Raw genomic sequence first — 17,327 nt, 5'->3', positions numbered from 1 at the left:
TCTCTGGAGACAAATACTGCACAGCACTGGGGAATCTCATGTCCTACTGTACACTGTCTTACACATCTACTTCAAAATCCTCCTCAAAAAAAGCTCTTCATGAACCTAGCCTTTGGCTATTTTCATAAAGAGGTTTTTGTCAGAAGGATTTTGAAGTGGATTCACTTCAAAATCCTTCTAAAAAATGCTCCAAATGCACTTTTACTACTTTTCATATTGATTTTTCCATGGAAAATCTTTTGTGAGCAATTTTTGAAAGTTGTTTCCAGTGAGGGTTTGAAAAACGTCCCTCAGAAAAAAAACAGGTGACCGCACTTTATTGAGACATATTCTTCATATAATCCTCTCGTAATTTGTCAGTATCAAGTAAAAAATCTGCAAAGCACAATGTGGAAAAAAAAGCTTCAAAAACCTCTTCAGAACCTCATTGGATTTTTCTATCTCCAAAAACATTGAATGAACCTAGCCTAATTCAAACATTAGTTTTCATGTATATGTTCTGTGTTTTTCACAGATAGAAACGCATGAGGTTGTTCACATGTTTGTGTTTTTTTGCGAACCATGTGTCTGTGAAAAAAATCACTGAGACATGTTCGATTCACAGATCAAAATTGCGCATTCAAGTCTATTGGTCCATGAAAATCACAGAAAGCTCACAGATACCATCCATGTGCTGTTTGATTTTACCATTCTAATGTTTAATGTAGGTGCAGGTGCTTCTCACAAAATTAGAATATCATCAAAAAGTTAATTTTTTTCAGTTCTTCAATATAAAAAGTGAAACTCATATATTATATATTATATAGAGTCATTACAAACAGAGTGATCTATTTCAAGTGTTTATTTCTGTTAATGTTGATGATTATGGCTTACAGCCAATAAAACCCAAGAGTCATTATCTCAGTAAATTAGAATAAATAACAAAAAATACCTGCAAAAGATTCCTACGCGTTTAGGGTATGTGCACACGTTGCGGATTCTCTGCGGATCCGCAGCATTTTTTGAGGTGCAGAAACGCTGCAGATCCGCAATTGATTTACAGTACAATGTAAATCAATGAGAAAAAAAAAATGCTGTGCACACTTTCCGGAAGATCCGATGCGGAAACGCTGCGGTTTAAAAGAAGTAGCATGTCACTTCTTTTTTGTCAATCTGCAGCGTTTTTGTACCCATTCCATTATAGAAAACCGCAGGGGTAAAAAACGCAGCAAATCCGCAATAAAACCACAGCAAAAACGCACAAAAAACGCGACAAATCCGCAGGTGCGTTTTAAGCCAGGAGAGGCAGAATCCGCACCAGAAATTCCTAAGCTTAATCCGCAACGTGTGCACATAGCCTGAAAAAGGTCCCTTAGTCTGTTTCAGTATGTGCTACAATCATGGGGAAGACTGCTGACTTGATAGATGTCCAGCCGATAGTTAAAAGCCCTCTGCCGGGCATTCAGTCCCCTTCGTGGGTATGGGCGCAGCAGGTTTGGCATCAACGGAAAAGCCTCATCCAATACCATCACAAACGGACCTGGATGTGTGGAACCCGGCAAAGGCCTGTTGGCTGGTAGTGTACAGCAATTTTGAAGAATTTGTAGTCCTATTTGTGGAGTTCTCAGCACCCGAGAGTCCCCTGTACTGCCATAGGCACCAACATCAATGGCAACAAAACGGAAGTGTGCATCAGCCACCGCCATCAGTACCACAGGAAAATACTTCTTTTAATTAAAGAAGCTTGATCCTCAATGAAGAAGCTGTTGCACCCTGATGTGTTTACCATCGACTGCATCTAGGCAGTTAGGGAAGATGGCTACAGTATGAAAGCCTTCTGCAACCTGCAGCCAAGTCTGCTCGGATGGGGAAGGCATCACAATTGGCTGCAATTTTTCCCAAATTACGTTACATGTGTACTTTACAATGTTTGAAGCTGTGGATTTCCCAACACGAAACTATATATGCAGTGATGTGAAGCTCTCTCCCGGGGCCAAAAAGCTGTGAAATAAAGGTAGAAAAAAAGAAAAATTTGTATCAGAACGTTAATTAAATGGTTTAGAAATCAATGTTGTTCAATACCTGTACAACAACTCTCTAAATCCATCTTCAACTTTACATGCCCATATCACAAATCACAACCGTTTCATGCTGGTGCTTGTTCTACCAGTGCTCAAGTGACATTAGTGTGCCACGTGAGCCTTACAGGCATTCAGCGGTCAGTCAATAGGCTAATGATCTCTCAATAGTTCAATTTATAATGCTGGGATCACACTTGTGAGTGTGATGCGTGTCTCTCACATCAATACTCAGCACTGCTGTTGGCGGTTCGGACAGGAACGTTCAGCTGCATACAATTACATGCAGCCTCACGCTCTGGTCCGAATGCTGACAGCATTGCCGGGTGTTGATGCGATAGACTCGTGCAAGTTTCCCGCATCACATTACGTGAAGCAGCACAAGTTAACCCCTTTCTGACATGGGACGTACTATCCCGTCGAGGTGGGGTGGGCCATGACCACGGACGGGATAGTACGTCCAGCGCGATCGGCGGCGCTCACGGGGGGAGCGCCGCCGATCGCGGCCGGGTGTCAGCTGTTTATCGCAGCTGACATCCGGCACTATGTGCCAGGAGCGGTCACGGACCGCCCCCGGTACATTAACCCCTGGCACACCGCGATCAAAGATGATCGCGATGTGCCGGCGGTATAGGGAAGCTTCCCGCAGGGAGGGGGCTTCACAGAGCCTGCTCAGAGCAGGCACTGTGAAGGCTGCAGCGCTGCATGTCAGATCAGTGATCTGACAGAGTGTTGTGCACACTGTCAGATCACTGATCTGTGATGTCCCCCCCTGGGACAATGTAAAAAAGTAAAAAAAAAATTTTCAAAATGTGTAAAAAAAAAATAAAAAAAAAATATTCCTAAATAATGAAAAAAAAAAATAAATATTATTCCCCTAAATACATTTCTTTATCTAAATAAAAAAAAAAACAATAAATGTACACATATTTAGTATCGCCGCGTCCGTAACGACCCGACCTATAAAACTGGCCCACTAGTTAACCCCTTCAGTAAACACCGTAAGAAAAAAAAAAAAAAAAAACGAGGCAAAAAACAACGCTTTATTATCATACCGCCGAACAAAAAGTGGAATAACACGCGATCAAAAAGACAGATATAAATAAACATGATACCGCTGAAAGCGTCATCTTGTCCCACAAAAAACGAGCCGCCATACAGCATCATCAGCAAAAAAAAGGGTTAGGGCTAGGGTTAGGGTTTGGGCTAGGGTTAGGGCTAGGGTTAGGGCTAGGGTTAGGGCTAGGGTTAGGGCTACAGTTAGGGTTGGGGCTAAAGTTAGGGTTAGGGCTATGGTTAGGGCTAGGGTTAGGGCTACAGTTTGGGTTGGGGCTAAAGTTAGGGTTGGGGCTAAAGTTACGGTTAGGGTTTAGATTACATTTACAGTTGGGAATAGGGTTGGGATTAGGGTTAGGTGTGTGTCAGGGTTAGAGGTGTGGTTAGGGTTACTGTTGGGATTAGGGTTAGGGGTGTGTTTGGATTAGGGCTTCAGTTATAATTGGGGGGTTTCCACTGTTTAGGCACATCAGGGGCTCCCCAAACGCGACATGGCGTCCGATCTCAATTCCAGCCAATTCTGCGTTGAAAAAGTAAAACAGTGCTCCTTCCCTTCTGAGCTCTCCCGTGTGCCCAAACAGGGGTTTACCCCAACATATGGGGTATCAGCGTACTCAGGACAAATAGGACAACAACTTTTGGGGTCCAAATTCTCCTGTTACCCTTGGGAAAATACAAAACTGGGGGCTAAAAAATAATTTTTGTGGAAAAAAAAAAGATTTTTTATTTTCACGGCTCTGCGTTATAAACTGTAGTGAAACACTTGGGGGTTCAAAGTTCTCACAACATATCTAGATAAGTTCCATGGGGGTCTAGTTTGCAATATGGGGTCACTTGTGGGGGATTTCTACTGTTTAGGTACATTAGGGGTTCTGCAAACGCAATGTGACGCCTGCAGACCATTCCATCTAAGTCTGCATTCCAAATGGCACTCCTTCCCTTCCGAGCCCTCCCATGCGCCCAAACGGTGGTTCCCCCCAACATATGGGGTATCAGCGTACTCAGGACAAATTGGACAACAACTTTTGGGGTCAAATTTCTCCTCTTACCCTCGGGAAAATACAAAACTGGGGGCTAAAAAATAATTTTTGGGGGAAAGATTTTTTTTTTCAATTTTCACGGCTCTGCGTTACAAACTGTAGTGAAACACTTGGGGGTTCAAAGCTCTCACAACACATCTAGATGAGTTCCTTAGGGGGTCTAGTTTCCAAAATGGTGTCACTTGTGGGGGGTTTCTACTGTTTCGGTACATTAGGGGCTCTGCAAACGCAATGTGACACCTGCAGACCATTCCATGGTGTATCATCGCACTCAGGACAAATTGGGCAACAAATTTTGGGGTCCAATTTCTCCTGTTACCCTCGGGAAAATACAAAACTGGAGGCTAAAAAATAATTTTTGTGGGAAAAAATTTTTGTTTTATTTTTACGGCTCTGCATTATAAACTTCTGTGAAGCACTTGGTGGGTCAAAGTGCTCACCACACATCTAGATAAGTTCCTTAGGGGGTCTACTTTCCAAAATGGTGTCACTTGTGGGGGGTTTCAATGTTTAGGCACATCAGTGGCTCTCCAAACGCAACATGGCGTCCCATCTCAATTCCTGTCAACTTTGCATTGAAAAGTCAAACGGCGCTCCTTCCCTTCCGAGCTCTCCCATCCGCCCAAACAGTGGTTTACCCCCACATATGGGGTATCAGCGTACTCAGGACAAATTGTACAACAACTTTTGGGGTCCAATTTCTTCTCTTACCCTTGGGAACATAAAAAATTGGGGGCGGAAAGTTAATTTTTGTGAAAAAATATGATTTTTTATTTTTACGGTTCTACATTATAAACTTCTGTGAAGCACTTGGTGGGTCAAAGTGCTCACCACACATCTAGATAAGTTCCTTAAGGGGTCTACTTTCCAAAATGGTGTCACTTGTGGGGGGTTTCAATGTTTAGGCACATCAGGGGCTCTCCAAACGCAACATGGCGTCCCATCTCAATTCCTGTCAATTTTGCATTGAAAAGTCAAACGGCGCTCCTTCCCTTCCGAGCTCTCCCATCCGCCCAAACAGTGGTTTACCCCCACATATGGGGTATCAGCGTACTCAGCACAAATTGTATAACAACTTTTGGGGTCCAATTTCTTCTCTTACCCTTGGGAACATAAAAAATTGGGGGCGGAAAGTTAATTTTTGTGAAAAAATATGATTTTTTATTTTTACGGTTCTACATTATAAACTTCTGTGAAGCACTTGGTGGGTCAAAGTGCTCACCACACATCTAGATAAGTTCCTTAAGGGGTCTACTTTCCAAAATGGTGTCACTTGTGGGGGGTTTCAATGTTTAAGCACATCAGGGGCTCTCCAAACGCAACATGGCGTCCCATCTCAATTCCTGTCAATTTTGCATTGAAAAGTCAAACGGCGCTCCTTCCCTTCCGAGCTCTCCCATCCGCCCAAACAGTGGTTTACCCCCACATATGGGGTATCAGCGTACTCAGCACAAATTGTATAACAACTTTTGGGGTCCAATTTCTTCTCTTACCCTTGGGAAAATAAAAAATTGGGGGCGGAAAATTAATTTTTGTGAAAAAATATGATTTTTTAATTTTACGGTTCTACATTATAAACTTCTGTGAAGCACTTGGTGGGTCAAAGTGCTCACCACACATCTAGATAAGTTCCTTAAGGGGTCTACTTTCCAAAATTGTGTCACTTGTGGGGGGTTTCAATGTTTAGGCACATCAGGGGCTCTCCAAACGAAACATGGCGTCCCATCTCAATTCCAGTCAAGTTTGCATTGAAAAGTCAAATGGCGCTCCTTCGCTTCCGAGCTCTGCCATGCGCCCAAACAGTGGTTTACCCCCACATGTGGGGTATTGTCGTGCTCAGGACAAATTGTACAACAATGTTTGGGGTCTATTTTCTCCTGTTACCCTTGGTAAAATTAAACAAATTGGAGCTGAATTAAATTTTTTGTGAAAAAAAGTTAAATGTTCATTTTTATTTAAACATTCAAAAAATTCATGTGAAGCACCAGAAGGGTTAATAAACTTCTTGAATATGGTTTTGAGCACCTTGAGGGGTGTAGTTTTTAGAATGGTGTCACACTTGGGTATTTTCTATCATATAGACCCCTCAAAATGACTTCAAATGAGATGTGGTCCCTAAAATAAAATGGTGTTGTAGAAATGAGAAATTGCTGGTCAACTTTTAACCCTTATAACTCCCTAACAAAAAAAAATTTTGGTTCCAAAATTGTGCTGATGTAAAGTAGACATGTGGGAAATGTTACTTATTAAGTATTTTGTGTGACATATCTCTGTGATTTAATTGCATAAAAATTCAAAGTTGGAAAATTGCGAAATTTTTGCCATATTTCCGTTTTTTTCACAAATAAACGCAGGTAATATCAAATAAATTTTACCATTGTCATGAAGTACAATATGTCACGAGAAAACAATGTCAGAATCACTGGGATCCGTTGAAGCGTTCCAGAGTTATAACCTCACAAAGGGACAGTGGTCAGAATTGTAAAAATTGGCCCGGTCATTAACGTGCAAACCACCCTTGGGGTTAAAGGGGTTAAATAATTAAATACTTGTCTTATCTTCTAAACTTACCGCAAGGGTGATGAGCAGCCTTTCCTCAGCACAATTTGACTTTCTCATCAAGGTGTCCTGTAAGGTGATATGTTGAGGAGACAGTCAAATGCAGGTATTGATAGTCTGCAAAATCAAACAAAACTTTTCCGGGTTATATATATATATATATATATATTTATATATATATATATATATATATATATATAGATTCAAGATTCAAAGAAGCTTTATTGGCAGGACCAAATGCACATCAGTTTTGCCAAAGCAAGTGTATAGAGGCAATAGGGATAGGGACTGTGGGGATGTTGGGTAGGAGCTGTGGGGGAGGTGGATGGGGCAGATCCAGGGTGGGGGCTATAGTCCATGGCATAGGGGAGGTGGATGGGGCAGGTCCATTGTGGGGGCTATAGTCCATGGCATAGGGGAGGTGGATGGGGCAGATCCATTGTGGGGGCTATAGTCCATGGCATCATAGTTCTCTTTCTCGCAGTCTATGACATTCGCTCACTTACCGCGCTGCTATCTCCACTGCTCTCTCTTCTTCTCCCAGCAGGATATATGTTTTCTCTTCCTCCTTCATGGTGGTGAAGTCTGGGAAGAGATGTGAGAGTCTCCTGAAGTGAGTGTCCCTCACTGCTGAGTATTTGGAGCAGTGTAGCAGGAAGTGGGTTTCGTCCTCTATGGCCTCCTGATCACAGTGTTGGCATAGTCTTTCCTCCCTGGGCTTGTAGCTCTGCCTGTGTCGGCCACATTCGATGGCCAGACTGTGGGCACTGAGTCTATATCGGCTCAGGATCTGGCGGTCTCTGGGGTCCGGGAGTTTCTCCAGATATGGGGCGTCTGCAGTCTCTCTGTAGGCTCCGGTACATGGTCAGTTTCTGTGAGCTGATGATATCATTCTTCCAGTCACTGACATACCTCTCCTGGCCTTCATCTGCCATCTTCCTAATTCCGGCTTTTGTCAGGTTGTTGTGATTGGTGTTCTGCTCCGGTTGGGTTTGGCTGGGCTGTTCCGGGGGTTCTGGTTTTTCTGTTTCACCTTCATGTATCAGGGCTTTATGGTGATGGGAGCTTGGATTGCTCCTATGCAGGTGAGCCCGGAATGACAGCGCCCTCTTTAGAACTGTTAGGTGTAGAGGGAATCTGCCCAGCTCGGCCCGACAAGCACTGTTGGAGGTGCTCCGATGGACCTGGAGAAGGTGCTTGCAGAATTCCAGGTGGAATATTTCTGTTGGACTGGAATCCCACTTTGACCAGTCTGGGTAGGTGTGAGGACCCCAGACTTCGCTGCCATACAGGAGGATTGGGGCGATGATGGAGTCGAAGATTTTTAGCCAGACCCTCACTGGTGGCTTCAGATGGTAGAGTGTCCTTCGGATGGCATAGAAGGTTTTGCAGGCCTTGTCTTTCAGGGTCTCTATGGCTTGTTTGAAGTTCCCTGACCGGTGAATCTCTAGGCCCAGGTAGGTATATTTGTCCGTTCCTGTGAGGTCGCAGTTGTTGAGGATAAATGATGGGTGTTGGTCTGATCTTCTTTCTCCTCTGGAACACCATGGTGTTGGTTTTCTTTAGGTTGACCGGTAGGGCCCAGGTGGAGCTGAATTTCTCTAGGATTTTCAGGTTGTCCTGGAGGCCTTTCTCGGTTGGTGACAGCAGCAGCAGGTCATCTGCATACAGCAGGAATTTCACCTGGGCGTCGTGGAGGGTGAGACCTGGTGCTGAGGAGGATTCCAGGGCGGTAGCCAGCTCGTTGATGTAGATGTTGAAGAGCGTTGGGCTTAGGCTGCAGCCTTGTCTTACTCCGCGGCTCTGCTGGAAAAAAGCCGTTCTTTTGCCGCTCACACTCACGCTGCAGCTGTTCTCGGTGTAGGAGCTTTTGATGACATCGTAGGTCTTTCCTCCTATTCCACTCTCCAGCAGTTTCAGGAATAAGCCACACTGAATCAAAGGCCTTTTTAAAGTCCACAAAGCAGGCATATATCTTCCCATTCTTTGTATTGTAGACGTGTTTCTGAATGAGGCTGTGCAGAGTATAGATGTGGTCAGTGGTGCGGTGGTTCGGCACGAACCCTGCTTGGCTCTTGCTGAGGACGTTGTGCTCGGTGAGGAAGGTGAGGATCCTCTTGTTCAGGATACTGTTGAACAGTTTTCCCAGGTTGCTGCTGACGCATATGCCTCTGTAGTTGGCTGGGTCATACCTGTCCCCACTCTTGTGGATGGGTGTGATGAGGCCTTGGTTCCAGGTACGAGGGAAGTAGCCGGCACTCAGTACAATATTGAAGAGTTTAACCATTGCAGCCTGTATTTCTGGTGGGCTGTACTTCAGCATTTCTGGTAGGATTCCATCCAGGCCACCGGCTTTTCTACATCTTATGGAGGAGAGTCTCTCGGTTACTTCCTGTAGAGTTATAGGTGTATCCACCGGGTTTTGGAAGTTTTTGATTTTTTCCTCCATTGCTTTTAGTTTCGCCATTATGTTTTCCTGTTCTTGGCTTAGTCCTTCCTTTGGAATGTCTTTATAGAGGTCTCTGAAGTATTGGAGCCAGAGGTTGCCATTTTGGATATGGTTGTTGTTTTTCTTGTCTTTGGTGCCCATGTGGTTCCATAGTTCCCAGAAGGAGTTGTCTTGGAGGGCGTCTTGGAGTTGATTGAGCTTGGTAGAGATGTAACTCTGCTTCTTCCTCCTGAGGATGGTTTTGTACTGCTTTTGTATGGAGTCATAGGCTTCCCTCAGACCCAGGTGGTTGGGGTCTCTGTGTTTCTTGTTGGAGGCTGTTCTCAGGGTGTTCCGTATAGCTTTACATTCTCTGTCAAACCAGCCATTGACCTGTGTTTCTTTTGGTCTCTTGTAGTCGATTTTTTTAAGGTCGGACAGTCTGGCCATTGCGTAGAATATATTGTTGAGGTCCTTTGCTGCTTGGCTCACTCCCTCTGGGTTTCGCATGTACTTGAGGTTGTAGAAGTGGTGGAGCATCCGCTGTATTTCAGGTCTGCTGGAAGCTTCTTTATATTTTAGTGCCGACATTTTGGACCATTTATAGGATGGAGGCCGTGTGAAGAGGCCGCTCTGCTGTGGCTTCTGAGTGGATGGTTTCTCTGTAGATTTCATGTACAGAAGAAGTTGGCTGTGGTCTGATAGGTGCGTTTGTGGGGTAACTATGAAGGCGCTGACATCTGCCAGGTTCAGGTCTGTAATGGCGTAATCTACTACACTCCTCCCTACATGGGAGTTTAGTGTATACCTTCCTAAGGAGTCACCCTTGCTTCGTCCATTAAGGATATGAAGTCCTAAACTTTTACATACGTTCAGGAGCTTTCTGCCACTTTTGTTGACTGTACTGTCATAGCTGTTTCTCTCAGTGTGTACAGGGTCTTGGCCGTCATTCTCTGCTCCAAGTATGTAGATGTTTCCATCCGTGGTCAGGAAGTCTCTCTCTCTCCCTGTTCTTGCATTGAGGTCTCCAAAGATGAGAACTTTGCCCAGGGCCTGATAATGGGCGGCTTCTCTTTGTAAGATCTCGAAGCAGTCTGGATTGAAGTAGGGGGACTCTGGCGGTGGTATATAGGTGGCACAGAGGTGGACATCAGACTGACAGGTGAGGATGGAGCTGCTGATTCTGATCCATATGTGGCTGTCTCCTTTCTTCACCGGTTTGATGTACTGGTGGAGCTCCTCTTTATACCAGATCGCTACTCCTCCTGAGCCCGGCCCTGTTTGATGTTTTTATTTTTCTGGGCATGGACCCAGAATTCCTTGTATCCAATAGGCACCAGGGATTCGTTTTCGGCTCTGGTCCATGTTTCCAGGAGGATCTGAATGTCTATATTTTTCAGACTTTGTATAAAATCAGGGTCCATTGTTTTAGATCCGAAGGTTGAGGCGTTGAGACCCTGGATATTCCAGCTGCTGATTGTAAGTGAAGACATTCTTCTGTGTGGTTTGTGTGTATATACCTTGTAATGAGTATGGCTGTGTGGGACAAACTGGATTTCTGACCGTTTTATAGCGGTGCTTGATTCCATCCAGTCACATTATTATTCTGCGCAGTTCATTGAGCAGGTTTATTATCTCATCCCTATCTCTGCATGTATCTGTGTGGGCTTGGTGGTCTCCTCGGTGGAGGTCTCCACCTCCGATGGTCTGACACTGGGTGAAGAGCTTTGTTTCCAGCTTCAGGAGGTAGCCTTGGGGTTTTCTGCTTTATCGTTCTCGGGGGTCTTTCAGTGTGTTTATGGCCACTGTTGAATCCAGGCCAGGGGTCTCTGTTTAGCACGATGTCCTTCAGCTCTTTGGCCAGGAGGCTGACCCCTTGTTTGTTGAGGTGTTTATCATTGTGCAGGTGACTGTTGTTTATGGAGAGGTGTTGTGCCAGGGTCACGTTTGGCACAGTCTTGATCTTTTCAGTCAGTTCTGCATTGATGGCTTGAGTGGTTTGCCTGGGTATGTCCTTTCTTGGAAGCAGCGATGACAGAATGATTTTACTGTCCGGGAATTTTAGGTTTGCCATCTTTACCAGGTTGATCAGTTGTTCTGCGATCTGCTGGTCTGGCCGATTGTTTGTACCCGTGTGTATAATAATGTGCTTTGGGTTGGTAAACCGTGGTCTACTGATGACCTCTGTCACCTGTTCAATACTTGCACAGCGGATTGTACGGACCTGTTTTCCTGGGAATAGCCGCTGTGTATTTAGGTACTTCCCATTTGAGTCCATTATTAGGACAATATCGGGACTTTGCGATGTCTTGGGTGGGCTACGGTGCTGCTGATGGGGGTCTGTGATGCTGGCTTTGCTGGTGGCTGGTTCTCTTCTCTCTTCCATCTCTGTGGTTTCAGGATTTGAGTCCATTATTAGGACAGTATCAGGACTTTGCGATGTCTTGGGTGGGCTAAGGTGCTGCTGACGGAGGTCTGTGGTGCTGGCTGGTTCTGTTCTCTCTTCCATCTCTCTGGTTTCAGGATTTGAGTCCATTATTAGGACAATATCAGGACTTTGCGATGTCTTGGGTGGGCTAAGGTGCTGCTGATGGGGGTCTGTGGTGCTGGCTTTGCTGGTGGCTGGTTCTTTTCTCTCTTCCATCATATTGTTGGTTATTATTTTAATGCTGTTTGGTGTCTCTACATTCTGGTCAGTGGTGGCCATGTTGTCTGCTCTCTGGCTTGTTCCCATTGCCCCCTGCTGGTTCAGATGACCAGGGCTATGGGCTTTTAATTCTCTAATCTCCTTTCGGAGTTGATCATTGTCTTTTTTCAGCTCCCCCATTTCCTGTAGTGCTGCCTTGTATTGACACTTCATTTCACATATTTCCTCCCTTATTTTCTGTGTGGCTGTGTCATTTGCTGCTTGGTAATTTGCGTTGCTTTGTGAGTTTCTTTCACATTCAAATTTCAGTTGGACCAAGTCTATTTCTAGTTGAGATAAGAAGTCTCTGATGTTATCAGGCGAGAGGTGTGAAGTGTCGGGGGTTAGGCAGCTCTGTCTGGGAATCCCTATGTGAGCATTAGAGGTAGCTGCTGGGGCTTGTAGTCCTTTATAGGTTTGTGCCTGCTCTTTGAGATATATATACAGTGGGGCAAAAAAGTATTTAGTCAGTCAGCAATAGTGCAAGTTCCACCACTTAAAAAGATGAGAGGTGTCTGTAATTTACATCATAGGTAGACCTCAACTATGGGAGACAAACTGAGAAAAAAAAATCCAGAAAATCACATTGTCTGTTTTTTTAACAATTTATTTGCATATTATGGTGGAAAATAAGTATTTGGTCAGAAACAAACAATCAAGATTTCTGGCTCTCACAGACCTGTAACTTCTTCTTTAAGAGTCTCCTCTTTCCTCCACTCATTACCTGTAGTAATGGCACCTGTTTAAACTCGTTATCAGTATAAAAAGACACCTGTGCACACCCTCAAACAGTCTGACTCCAAACTCCACTATGGTGAAGACCAAAGAGCTGTCAAAGGACACCAGAAACAAAATTGTAGCCCTGCACCAGGCTGGGAAGACTGAATCTGCAATAGCCAACCAGCTTGGAGTGAAGAAATCAACAGTGGGAGCAATAATTAGAAAATGGAAGACATACAAGACCACTGATAATCTCCCTCGATCTGGGGCTCCACGCAAAATCCCACCACGTGGGGTCAGAATGATCACAAGAATGGTGAGCAAAAATCCCAGAACCACACGGGGGGACCTAGTGAATGAACTGCAGAGAGCTGGGACCAATGTAACAAGGCCTACCATAAGTAACACACTACGCCACCATGGACTCAGATCCTGCAGTGCCAGACGTGTCCCACTGCTTAAGCCAGTACATGTCTGGGCCCGTCTGAAGTTTGCTAGAGAGCATTTGGATGATCCAGAGGAGTTTTGGGAGAATGTCCTATGGTCTGATGAAACCAAACTGGAACTGTTTGGTAGAAACACAACTTGTCGTGTTTGGAGGAAAAAGAATACTGAGTTGCATCCATCAAACACCATACCTACTGTAAAGCATGGTGGTGGAAACATCATGCTTTGGGGCTGTTTCTCTGCAAAGGGGCCAGGACGACTGATCCGGGTACATGAAAGAATGAATGGGGCCATGTATCGTGAGATTTTGAGTGCAAACCTCCTTCCATCAGCAAGGGCATTGAAGATGAAACGTGGCTGGGTCTTTCAACATGACAATGATCCAAAGCACACCGCCAGGGCAATGAAGGAGTGGCTTCGTAAGAAGCATTTCAAGGTCCTGGAGTGGCCTAGCCAGTCTCCAGATCTCAACCCTATAGAAAACCTTTGGAGGGAGTTGAAAGTCTGTGTTGCCAAGCGAAAAGCCAAAAACATCACTGCTCTAGAGGAGATCTGCATGGAGGAATGGGCCAACATACCAACAACAGTGTGTGGCAACCTTGTGAAGACTTACAGAAAACGTTTGACCTCTGTCATTGCCAACAAAGGATATATTACAAAGTATTGAGATGAAATTTTGTTTCTGACCAAATACTTATTTTCCACCATAATATGCAAATAAATTGTTAAAAAAAACAGACAATGTAATTTTCTGGATTTTTTTTTCTCAGTTTGTCTCCCATAGTTGAGGTCTACCTATGATGTAAATTACAGACGCCTGTCATCTTTTTAGGTGGTGGAACTTGCACTATTGCTGACTGACTAAATACTTTTTTGCCCCACTGTATATATATATATATATATGTATAATTTTTCTTATTTTTTTATCTAGATATATATTAGATATATTATATATATTTATCTAATATATATATTGCCTCGTGTAAATTATATAACTACCAAGTAAATAATATTGTTGTCCGATTATGAAGAAATGTTGCATTACTGTCTTAAATCTTGGTACAAATTATTAAAATGGCCTTTCTTTGGATGCACCCACATTCTACGGCATGCTGTAGAGCGCTGTAAGATAAAACAAAGTGCACACTGTGTTAGGGCACACACGTTATGCTAAAACAAATGAATATCCGTGTATATGTGTTTCACACATATGGCAACCATGTGATGCATCAGTATGACATGTCACAGCGTATGAGAAAAACATGATCACAGTGCCTGGAAATAGGGCAGAATGTAACGAATTTTCACAGGCGGTGGTACGAGTCGCACTAATCACACACCAATGCCAAGGATATGTCACATGTATACTTTACCTGTTGCAATTGATCATGGATAGTTTTCAGCAGTAGTAGCTTCCTATATGGCCTTCTTAGTCGCAATGGACGTATCCTTCTCAATCGCAATGGATGTTCATTTTCCACTCACAGTGAAATAAGGGTGGTTCTACAGGAAGCAGTTATTTTTTTTTCTCTGGGGGCACTCAATTTTATGAGCATGCACAAGGAGACAAAAAAAAGCATGAAAAAACGCACCAAAAATGCACCTAAACCTGCGTTTTTGACGCAGCTTCTTTCCTGGCAAGAAATCAGGTTTTGCTGCAGAAAAAAACGCAGCAAAAACGCCCTGTGTGATCTTACCCTTAGGAAAAAAATTAACAAATTACCATATTTTTCGGATTATAAGACACTTTGGATTATAAGACGCACCCCAAATTTTGAGGAGAAAAATAATAAAAAAATATTTTTTAATAAAATGGTGGTGCTTCTTATAATCCTTGCATCTTATTGCTTACCGGGGGTGGTGGCTTGCAGTGAAGCAGGGTCCCAGGGTCGCTGCTGGAAGAGGCAGGAGTGGGGTGATGCTCCAGGCCGCAGGCAGGGATGAGTGGGGGCTCCGATGTGTGGCGCACTGCTGCAGGGATCTTGTGCTGCTGCGGGGTTCTTGTGCTGCTGCCCGGTGTCACCGGGTGCCCGGCGGTTGCATATTGCGACAGGCCAGAGCCCCGATACTTCCAGGGTTCCACGTGCGCTGGTCTCTGGGAATATGGCAGCCACCGGGGGCGGCGCATGCGCTGATGGTGATCTTGGGATCAAGATCTCGAGAGATGAGATTTCAGCTCTGGCCTGACGCAAAATGTCGGCAGAGCCCCGGGCAGCACTGGACACAAACGCAGCACCGCTGGGCACCGGAGACACCCGCAGCAACCACCGGATACCCTTCCACCCCGGTAAGGCATGTTCGCTTTCTAAGACGCACCCTCATTTTCCCCCCAAGTTTGGGGGGAAAAAAAGTGCGTCTTACAAAGCGAAAAATACGGTTCATAGTAATAATCTGCAATTTTTTAGTTTAGTTTGTGGGTACGAAAATACACAATACTGATAAAAGGCAGACACAACATTTCCATTGTAAAATCTACAAAATGTAGTGGTCTGCGTCCTTTCAAAAATCCTTATACTTAAAATTATAGCTGAGTGGACCTGTGGAAGTTCGGGTTCTGGTACCCAACCTGAACTTTAGTCTCTCTCTTTCTCTCTCCGGGAGAAGTCTGTTATCTTTTAGCGCCGTACACTAACTATCCAGTATGACCCCCAAGCTTTTAACTTCGGGTTCGCTCATCTCTACTTAGAATATTAAAATCTTAGGAGTACAAATTTTTTCAGATATATTTTTGTGGCGATATCTAGGGTTTGGTGATTTTTCATATATATTGGATATACTGGTCTCCTCTCACTAGGCATTTAAATATTTACTGCAATTAACTATTGTACTCTTTGCAGCTAAATATTACCATCATACATGGCACATCTCCCAGCATCTATCATCTAACAGACCAGAATGCAATATTGTGTCAAAATGTTTAACGTGTTGGGCTAATACCATCAGTATAACAATAAGTACTTGTACATCACATCTCTGTGTTGCATGTCTCCTGGTCTAACCAATGATTTTATTCCCATAAAGATACTGTTGTACAGGAATTAACTAACTAACAGGCAATCCCCGCATATGTTGCGGCTGCCGAACAGCCGGGAGACATTCCGCCACGGCAACTCAAAGAGTACCCCGAAGATGCTCTATTAGCACTTGATAACACCTTAACCCAGCATGCTCGTTAATAAAAATAATAATAATAATTTTATTTATATAGCGCCAACATATTCCGCAGCGCTTTACAAATTATAGAGGGGACTTGTACAGACAATAGACATTACAGCATAACAGAAATACAGTTCAAAACAGATACCAGGAGGAGTGAGGGCCCTGCTCGCAAGCTTACAAACTATGGGGAAAAGGGGAGACACGAGAGGTGGATGGTAACAATTGCTTTAGTTATTCGGACCAGCTATAGTGTAAGGCTCAGGTGTTCATGTAAAGCTGCATGAACCAGTTACCTGCCTAAGTATGTAGCAGTACAGACACAGAGGGCTAATACTGCATAAAGTGTATGAGAACATGATGCGAGGAACTTTTTTTTTTATTTTTTTTTTATTATAAATAGGCCACACAGGGATCGTTAGGTTAATGCATTGAGGCGGTAGGCCAGTCTGAACAAATGAGTTTTTAGGGCACGCTTAAAACTGTGGGGATTGGGGATTAACCGTATTAACCTAGGTAGTGCATTCCAAAGAATCGGCGCAGCACGTGTAAAGTCGTTCATCACTATTGTGCACTAATAAAGTCACCACTTCAAATTAAAGGGAATGTGTCAGTATATGCGCACACTTTAGTATTTATTGCAGACATTTATGGTGCGAATACTGAAAAAATCAACAGCATAAAATTCAAGCGTTTTTTATGTGTTTCTACCCAGGTTTTATGGTTTTTTTCCCCCATTCAACAGACAAGGTGAAAAACAATGCAAGAATGCTGAAAGAATCGACAAGCTGCAGATTTGAAACTGCTTCAAATCTGCAAGTAAAAAGTAAGCAATGTGTGCATGAGATTTCAGGAATCTCATTCATTTTACTGGTACAAGGAAATTGTCACGAGTTTACCTCGACAGAGAGGAGCTAAAGACCGTAGCGTCTGATTTCTCTCACTCCTGCACTTACTTACTACTTACTTACTTACTACTTACTACAGTACTTACTATCAGATTTAATGGAATTAGTCAGATAAATAGAATGATGGAGATAAAGACTACACAATTATCATATTGCCAGATAACTGACCTGGACCCAAGCCGTAGCTCAACGTAAAGATGAAGATCAACGTACAAGAAGCATATGGCTCCTGCACTGTTTTGAAGCACTTCACCTTCATATTAAACGGTG

This window comes from Ranitomeya imitator, chromosome 1 (genome assembly GCF_032444005.1).
Source record: "Ranitomeya imitator isolate aRanImi1 chromosome 1, aRanImi1.pri, whole genome shotgun sequence".
In the NCBI taxonomy this organism is placed as follows: domain Eukaryota; kingdom Metazoa; phylum Chordata; class Amphibia; order Anura; family Dendrobatidae; genus Ranitomeya; species Ranitomeya imitator.
The sequence above is the reverse complement of the archived record's forward strand: the minus strand, read 5'-3'. Positions refer to the sequence as shown.